The following is a 10033-nucleotide window of genomic DNA, read 5'->3' on the forward strand; positions in this document are numbered from 1 at the left end:
GTCCATGCTGCTCTTTGTCGTGCTGCTGCTACTCAAAAGAGGTTTGCTGATCGTCGTAGGTGTGCGGCTCCTTCTTATGCTCCGGGTGATAGGGTTTGGTTGTCCTCTAGGAATCTCCGCCTTAGGGTTCCCTCGATGAAGTTCGCGCCCAAGTTCCTTGGTCCCTATAAGGTGTTGCGTAGGGTGAATCCTGTATCCTACTCCCTGGCCTTGCCCCCTTCCATGCGCATACCTAACACCTTTCACACCTCCCTTTTGAAGCCCTTGCTCTGTAATCGGTTCTCTGGGTCTCTCAGGCGTTCCGATGCCCTCCGCGCGGTCTCTAGTGACGTATATGAGGTGGCTGCTCTCCTTGATTCTCGTTTCTCTCGAGGTCGGTTGCAGTATCTGGTTGATTGGAAGGGTTATGGCCCGGAGGAGCGATCGTGGGTTTCTGTCTCTGACTTGGACGCGCCCTCTTTGATCCACTCCTTCATGCGCGGTTTCCTTTGGAGCCTTTGGCTTCCCGCCCTCCGGGCGGTCCTCGAGGGGGGGGTTATGTCAGGGCTCCGCGGGCAGCGGTGAGGGGAGGCTGCAATCCGCTTGCAGCACTCACCCTCGGTCCGTCGCTGCCCGCGGTCCCCCCTCCTCTTACCGTTCGGCGAGCGGCGTCCTCTCCTCTTGACATGCCGCTCGCGTCCTCTCCTCCTCCTCCCCCCAGCGGCAGCATGTCTAACGCTGCACGGTGGGAGCCGGCACCCATATCAGTACGCCGGGGTCACTCACGTGACCCGGCGTTAAAGCGACAGTACAAAAATCACAGTGGGGGGTATAGATACCCCCACGTGTGTTTGTTAATTCTGATTGGAAGTTATCCAATCAGAATTAAGGATAGGATATTTATACTTACCTTTCCTGCCTCTCAGTGCCCTGTTGTGTTCTTTGCTTCATGTATTGATACTGAACGTGTGCTTTCTGGTTACGTACTCTCTGGCTTGTTATACTGACTTTGTGACTTTCTCCTACCCTTTGACCTCGGCTTGTTTCTCGTTATTCTGTATTCTGGTTCCCCTTACTTGGCTTATCTCCTGACTATTCTGTGTGTGCTTAGCCCGGCCACTCTAAGGTCCGGTACTGCACACTTTCTGTGTGTGTGTGTGTGTCTGTGTGTGTGTTAGCGTGTTGGGTTCCCCGAATCGTGACAGTAATAATACACTGAGCTGTAATAATACACTGAGCTGTAATAACACAATAAGCTGTAATAATACACTGAGCTGTAATAATACACTGAGCTGTAATAATACACTGAGCTGTAATAACACAATAAGCTGTAATAATACACTGAGCTGTAATAACACAATAAGCTGTAATAATACAAAAATCTGTAATAATACACTGAGCTGCAATTACACAATAAGCTGTAATAATACACTGAGCTGTAATAATACACTGAGCTGTAATAATACAATAATCTGTAATAATACAATGAGCTGTAATGATGCAATAAGCTGTAATAATACAAAAAGCTGTAACAATACAATAAACTGTAATAATACAATAAGCTGTAATAATACAATGAGCTGTAATAATACAATAAGCTGTAATAATACAAAAAGCTGTAACAATACAATGAACTATAATAATACAATAAACTGTAATAATACAATAAGCTGTAATAATACAATGAGCTGTAATAATACAATAAGCTGTAATAATACAATGAGCTGTAATAATACAATAATCTGTAATAATACAATAAACTATAATAATACAATACGCTGTAATGATGCAATAAGCTGTAATGATGCAATAAGCTGTAATAATACAAAAAGCTGTAACAATACAATGAACTGTAATAATACACTGAGCTGTAATAATACAATAATCTGTAATAATACAATGAGCTGTAATAATACAATAAACTATAATAATACAATACACTGTAATGATGCAATAAGCTGTAATAATACAAAAAGCTGTAACAATACAATTAACTGTAATACAATAAGCTGTAATAATACAAAAAGCTGTAACAATACAATGAACTGTAATAATACAATAAGCTGTAATAATACAATGAGTGGTAATAATACAATAAGCTGTAATGATGCAATAAGCTGTAATAATACAAAAAGCTGTAACAATACAATGAACTGTAATAATACAATAATCTGTAATAATACAATGAGCTGTAATAATACAATAAACTATAATAATACAATACGCTGTAATGATGCAATAAGCTGTAATGATGCAATAAGCTGTAATAATACAAAAAGCTGTAACAATACAATGAACTGTAATAATACACTGAGCTGTAATAATACAATAATCTGTAATAATACAATGAGCTGTAATAATACAATAAACTATAATAATACAATACACTGTAATGATGCAATAAGCTGTAATAATACAAAAAGCTGTAACAATACAATGAACTGTAATACAATAAGCTGTAATAATACAAAAAGCTGTAACAATACAATGAACTATAATAATACAATAAGCTGTAATAATACAATGAGTGGTAATAATACAATAAGCTGTAATGATGCAATAAGCTGTAACAATACAAACAGCTGTAACAATACAATGAACTGTAATAATACACAAAGCTGTAATAATACAATAATCTGTAATAATACAATGAGCTGTAATAATACAATAAACTATAATAATACAATACGCTGTAATGATGCAATAAGCTGTAATGATGCAATAAGCTGTAATAATACAAAAAGCTGTAACAATACAATGAACTGTAATAATACACTGAGCTGTAATAATACAATAATCTGTAATAATACAATGAGCTGTAATAATACAATAAACTATAATAATACAATACACTGTAATGATGCAATAAGCTGTAATAATACAAAAAGCTGTAACAATACAATGAACTGTAATACAATAAGCTGTAATAATACAAAAAGCTGTAACAATACAATGAACTATAATAATACAATAAGCTGTAATAATACAATGAGTGGTAATAATACAATAAGCTGTAATGATGCAATAAGCTGTAACAATACAAACAGCTGTAACAATACAATGAACTGTAATAATACACAAAGCTGTAATAATACAATAATCTGTAATAATACAATGAGCTGTAATAATACAATAAACTATAATAATACAATACGCTGTAATGATGCAATAAGCTGTAATGATGCAATAAGCTGTAATAATACAAAAAGCTGTAACAATACAATGAACTGTAATAATACACTGAGCTGTAATAATACAATAATCTGTAATAATACAATGAGCTGTAATAATACAATAAACTATAATAATACAATACACTGTAATGATGCAATAAGCTGTAATAATACAAAAAGCTGTAACAATACAATTAACTGTAATACAATAAGCTGTAATAATACAAAAAGCTGTAACAATACAATGAACTGTAATAATACAATAAGCTGTAATAATACAATGAGTGGTAATAATACAATAAGCTGTAATGATGCAATAAGCTGTAATAATACAAAAAGCTGTAACAATACAATGAACTGTAATAATACACAAAGCTGTAATAATACAATAATCTGTAATAATACAATGAGCTGTAATAATACAATAAACTATAATAATACAATACGCTGTAATGATGCAATAAGCTGTAATGATGCAATAAGCTGTAATAATACAAAAAGCTGTAACAATCCAATGAACTGTAATAATACACTGAGCTGTAATAATACAATAATCTGTAATAATACAATGAGCTGTAATAATACAATAAACTATAATAATACAATACACTGTAATGATGCAATAAGCTGTAATAATACAAAAAGCTGTAACAATACAATGAACTGTAATACAATAAGCTGTAATAATACAAAAAGCTGTAACAATACAATGAACTATAATAATACAATACGCTGTAATAATACAATGAGTGGTAATAATACAATAAGCTGTAATGATGCAATAAGCTGTAATAATACAAAAAGCTGTAACAATACAATGAGCTGTAATAATACAACAAACTGTAACAATACAATGAGCTGTAATAATACAACAAACTGTAACAATATAATGAACTGTAATAATACAATAAGCTGTAATAATACAATGAACTGTAATAATACAATAAGCTGTAATAATACAATTAGCTGTAATAATACAATAAACTGTAACAATACAATGAACTGTAATAATACAATAAGCTGTAATAATACAATGAGTTGTAATAATACAATAAACTGTAGTGGTAATGGTGCTCATAACCATCATAACCATATGCATAACGCCCTTGTCATGATCTATGATGTTTTCTGCTCTGGGCTCTGGTGCCCCAGGAATGGTAGACGGTCAGATTCTTTGATACCGGTAAGATAATTATAAACCACTGGTTAACAATGTTTCACTTTCTCTTCTTAATTTGCATTGTGTGCCCTGTCTGTGCCTTGTCTGAACTTGATTATGGTGCCATTTGCTTAATTTTTAATATAAATTTGAAAGGAAATGAATCATTACATAAAATTGTTAATGGAAGTTATAGGTGATTTTCTTCTGTGGATTTTTGTTTCTATGGTGTAAATTTCAAAGAAGTGACACTTTGGTTTCTTCCTCTACCTGGAAGTCACCCTGATCCGAGCACGGTCCAGGGCTCCGAATCAAACCTGTGAAAATAAAAGGGAAAAACAAAGAAAGAGATGGTGATGGTGGGAGAAGGGAGGCCAGGCTGCTCTCGGGGGGGACAGGGAAGAGAAGCAAGTCCAGACCCCACACTCGCATCAGCCTCAGGCAGCCAGCAAGCCACCCTCCTGTACACAGGATATGCTAAAAGGACAGTGACTGCAAATATAAAAATGATGACATGTCTGTGTGTGTGTCAGTGTGTGTGTGTTTGTGTGTGTGTGTGTGTGTGTGTGTGTCAGTTTGTGTGTGTGTGTATCAGTGTGACAGGGTGAAGGGAGGTGAGTGTGATCAGGGGAGGATTATGTTACAGGATGAGTGTAGCTTGGTTGGGGGGTGAGTATGACAGAATTGGAGGGGTCAATGTGATAGAGTGGGTGTGACAGGATTGGGGGGGTAATGTGATAGTGTGGGTGTGACAGGATTGGGGGGGTAATGTTATAGGGTGAGAGTGGAAGAGCGACGGGAGGTGAGTATTTGATATGAGTGAGTGTGAGTGAGTGTGATAGGATTGGGGGAGTTAATGTTAGTTTGGCAGGGTGAAGGGGGTTGACATTCTGGGGGGGTGACTGTGTGTTTGTGGGGGGGGGTTATACACTCACACACATACAGATAGACTCACTGACAAACATGCAGATACACAGACACACAGTAACACATATAGATAAACAGACACACACTGACATGAATGCAGATACATAGATAGACAGACAAAAAGATACACAGACACACGCTAACACACATACGTATACACAGATACCCATTGTACAGTGCTCCGGAATTTGTTGGCACCTGTGACACACATTCAGATACACAAAATGACACTCATATAGACACAAACACTGACAAACACAGATACACAGAGGAACACACTGACGCACATGCAGATAAACAGATACACATACACATACAGACAGATAAATCCACACAGACAAACAGATACACATACAGACACATAGATACACATACAGACAAACACATAAATACACAGACACACATATAAACAGATAAATACACATACAGACTTAGAGATAAATACATACAAACGCATAAAAACACATATGCACATACAGATACACAGATACATATACAGACAAACCGATACAAATACACAGATAAATACACAAACATGCAGATACACATACAAACAAGCAAATAAATACACAGTCACACAAATACACATACAGACACACAGATAAATCCACAGATACACATTCAGACAAACAGATATACACAAATACATATAAAGACAAACAGATAGTTAATCAGATACACATAAAGACAAACAGATAAATACACAGATACACATACACAAAAAGACACACATGCAAAATGTAAATTTTTACCCTCCTGTTTCCTACCTTTTATGTGCAGGAGGGTAACTTCCTTGGGATCCAGTGGCTGGCTGTTAGGAGTCCCACTCTGCCCCTTCTGCTCCTATTTCCTTCTCCTCCCGCGCGGTCTGTGTTTGCTGAGAGGAAGTGACCTGTGTCACTTCCTCCCAGCGATGTCATCATTAAAGGGGCCTGGTCAAGCTGTTAAAGGGCCACAGCGATGACCGGGCTCATGAATACACATTGCCATCGGCTGGCCCTATGTGCATGGGCCACCAAATGGGCAACCTCAGCGCGTGCTGCGTGGCCTTGCCCCAGTAGTTCATGATGTCTGGTGGGCCACATTTGCGGGCCCAAGGGGCAGCTGCTTTGAGCCTCCCAGAAATAACTGGGCCCGGGGCACCTGCCCCTTTCGCCCCACATTAAAGATGCCACGAGGGACGCCCAAAAACATTAGCCACTGGTTATTGCCATTTTAGTCCAATGTGCATCTCTTGACTGATTTGAAGTAGTGATGGTGCCTGCAGTCTGTATGGGCAGCACTTTGCAATGAAACGCTGTACACGCAGAGTTTAACCCCTTTGCTTCCAGGCGTGTAACTTCACCTGTAGCAGGGCTGGCTAATGTCAATTCTGTGCAACGTTCATTGTAAGAATGGTCAGCTGACACTCTCAACCAATGAATGGTGACGGTTGCGGTTCTACAGAAGGCGGAAGCGTGTTACCGGACCACCCTTGAGCATCGACACCCAGTAAGGATCCAGACAAGGGGAACCGGGCCAGGGTAGTCCCGGCATCATAGCCCTTACATTGGGCTTGGAGTAATTAATCATGAATGTATCATCTCTTCTTAGACTGGATGTTTCACTGGATGACTGTGTTTGCTTACCCCCTCTGCTTGATGGCTGATCTAGGTATCTACTACTCTTTTTTTTGAAGGCACTACTTCCTGTATTTAAACTGTGTCCTCTTAGTCTAGGACTGGCCTCAGACATTGTTAAAGCTCAAGCAGTCTAATGCTATAAATATTAGATTGAATTTCCTTGTTGTTTTTTTTATATATGTAAATCATTTGTTTTGTTAAACCCGACACGGATGGTTTTCCCTGCTAGTTATCTGCTAATGCTGAGTGAGTTAGAGGGAAGTGTTTACTAAACTCTGAATTATCATCAGCTTACAGCAAAATTGCAAGAATTACTCATGCTGAAAATTCCCCGGCTGCGAATTCTCTTAACTGTTTAGGTGCCAGGGAAATGAACGCTTTAAACCCCTAAAATTCCTCTGCATGCCGCGGTGATTTAGGGGCCTAAAAGAGCTTTATAAAAGTAACAGTTTTAAGAGGAATCAGCACTTATAATATATATATATTTAACCCCTTAAGGACCAAACTTCTGGAATAAAAGGGAATCATGACATGTCACACATGTCATGTGTCCTTAAGGGGTTAAATGTGCTATGATGCCGGTAGAGGGTCTTCATGATTGCTTTCTGCTGGGGTACAAAGTGGACAGGAAATGATTTTCACAGAGAACCACTGGATCCAATGCTTGCCTATGAGAAGCAGTGCATGCGCCATGCCTCCCAATCCCTCGCTGTGAGAAGCAGTGCATGCGCCATGCCTCCCAATCCCTCGCTATGAGAAGCAGTGCATGCACCATGCCTCCCAATCCCTCGCTATGAGAAGCAGTGCATGCACCATGCCTCCCAATCCCTCGCTATGAGAAGCAGTGCATGCGCCATGCCTCCCAATCCCTCGCCATGAGAAGCAGTGCATGCACCATGCCTCCCAATCCCTCGCTGTGAGAAGCAGTGCATAAGCCATGCCTCCCAATCCCTCGCTATGAGAAGCAGTGCATGCGCCATACCTCCCAATCTCTCGCTATGAGAAGCAGTGCATGCACCATGCCTCCCAATCCCTCGCTATGAGAAGCAGTGCATGCACCATGCCTCCAAATCCTTCGCTATGAGAAGCAGTGCATGCACCATGCCTCCCAATCCCTCGCTATGAGAAGCAGTGCATGCGCCATGCCTCCCAATCCCTCGCTATGAGAAGCAGTGCATGCGCCATGCCTCCCAATCCCTCGCTATGAGAAGCAGTGCAGGCGCCATGCCTCCCAATCCCTCGCTATGAGAAGCAGTGCATGCGCCATGCCTCCCAATCCCTCGCTATGAGAAGCAGTGCATGCGCCATACCTCCCAATCTCTCGCTATGAGAAGCAGTGCATGCACCATGCCTCCCAATCCCTCGCTATGAGAAGCAGTGCATGCACCATGCCTCCAAATCCTTCGCTATGAGAAGCAGTGCATGCACCATGCCTCCCAATCCCTCGCTATGAGAAGCAGTGCATGCGCCATGCCTCCCAATCCCTCGCTATGAGAAGCAGTGCATGCGCCATACCTCCCAATCTCTCGCTATGAGAAGCAGTGCATGCACCATGCCTCCCAATCCCTCGCTATGAGAAGCAGTGCATGCACCATGCCTCCAAATCCTTCGCTATGAGAAGCAGTGCATGCACCATGCCTCCCAATCCCTCGCTATGAGAAGCAGTGCATGCGCCATGCCTCCCAATCCCTCGCTATGAGAAGCAGTGCATGCGCCATGCCTCCCAATCCCTCGCTATGAGAAGCAGTGCAGGCGCCATGCCTCCCAATCCCTCGCTATGAGAAGCAGTGCATGCACCATGCCTCCAAATCCTTCGCTATGAGAAGCAGTGCATGCACCATGCCTCCCAATCCCTCGCTATGAGAAGCAGTGCATGCGCCATGCCTCCCAATCCCTCGCTATGAGAAGCAGTGCATGCGCCATACCTCCCAATCTCTCGCTATGAGAAGCAGTGCATGCACCATGCCTCCCAATCCCTCGCTATGAGAAGCAGTGCATGCACCATGCCTCCAAATCCTTCGCTATGAGAAGCAGTGCATGCACCATGCCTCCCAATCCCTCGCTATGAGAAGCAGTGCATGCGCCATGCCTCCCAATCCCTCGCTATGAGAAGCAGTGCATGCGCCATGCCTCCCAATCCCTCGCTATGAGAAGCAGTGCAGGCGCCATGCCTCCCAATCCCTCGCTATGAGAAGCAGTGCATGCGCCATGCCTCCCAATCCCTCGCTATGAGAAGCAGTGCATGCGCCATACCTCCCAATCTCTCGCTATGAGAAGCAGTGCATGCACCATGCCTCCCAATCCCTCGCTATGAGAAGCAGTACATGCACCATGCCTCCAAATCCTTCGCTATGAGAAGCAGTGCATGCACCATGCCTCCCAATCCCTCGCTATGAGAAGCAGTGCATGCGCCATGCCTCCCAATCCCTCGCTATGAGAAGCAGTGCATGCGCCATACCTCCCAATCTCTCGCTATGAGAAGCAGTGCATGCACCATGCCTCCCAATCCCTCGCTATGAGAAGCAGTGCATGCACCATGCCTCCAAATCCTTCGCTATGAGAAGCAGTGCATGCACCATGCCTCCCAATCCCTCGCTATGAGAAGCAGTGCATGCGCCATGCCTCCCAATCCCTTGCTATGAGAAGCAGTGCATGCGCCATGCCTCCCAATCCCTCGCTATGAGAAGCAGTGCAGGCGCCATGCCTCCCAATCCCTCGCTATGAGAAGCAGTGCATGCACCATGCCTCCAAATCCTTCGCTATGAGAAGCAGTGCATGCACCATGCCTCCCAATCCCTCGCTATGAGAAGCAGTGCATGCGCCATGCCTCCCAATCCCTCGCTATGAGAAGCAGTGCATGCGCCATACCTCCCAATCTCTCGCTATGAGAAGCAGTGCATGCACCATGCCTCCCAATCCCTCGCTATGAGAAGCAGTGCATGCACCATGCCTCCAAATCCTTCGCTATGAGAAGCAGTGCATGCACCATGCCTCCCAATCCCTCGCTATGAGAAGCAGTGCATGCGCCATGCCTCCCAATCCCTCGCTATGAGAAGCAGTGCATGCGCCATGCCTCCCAATCCCTCGCTATAAGAAACAGCAGTGCATGCGCCATGCCTCCCAATCCCTCGCTATGAGAAGCAGTGCATGCGCCATGCCTCCCAATCCCTCGC

This window comes from Pelobates fuscus, chromosome 9, assembly GCF_036172605.1.
Source record: "Pelobates fuscus isolate aPelFus1 chromosome 9, aPelFus1.pri, whole genome shotgun sequence".
Lineage (NCBI taxonomy): Eukaryota > Metazoa > Chordata > Amphibia > Anura > Pelobatidae > Pelobates > Pelobates fuscus.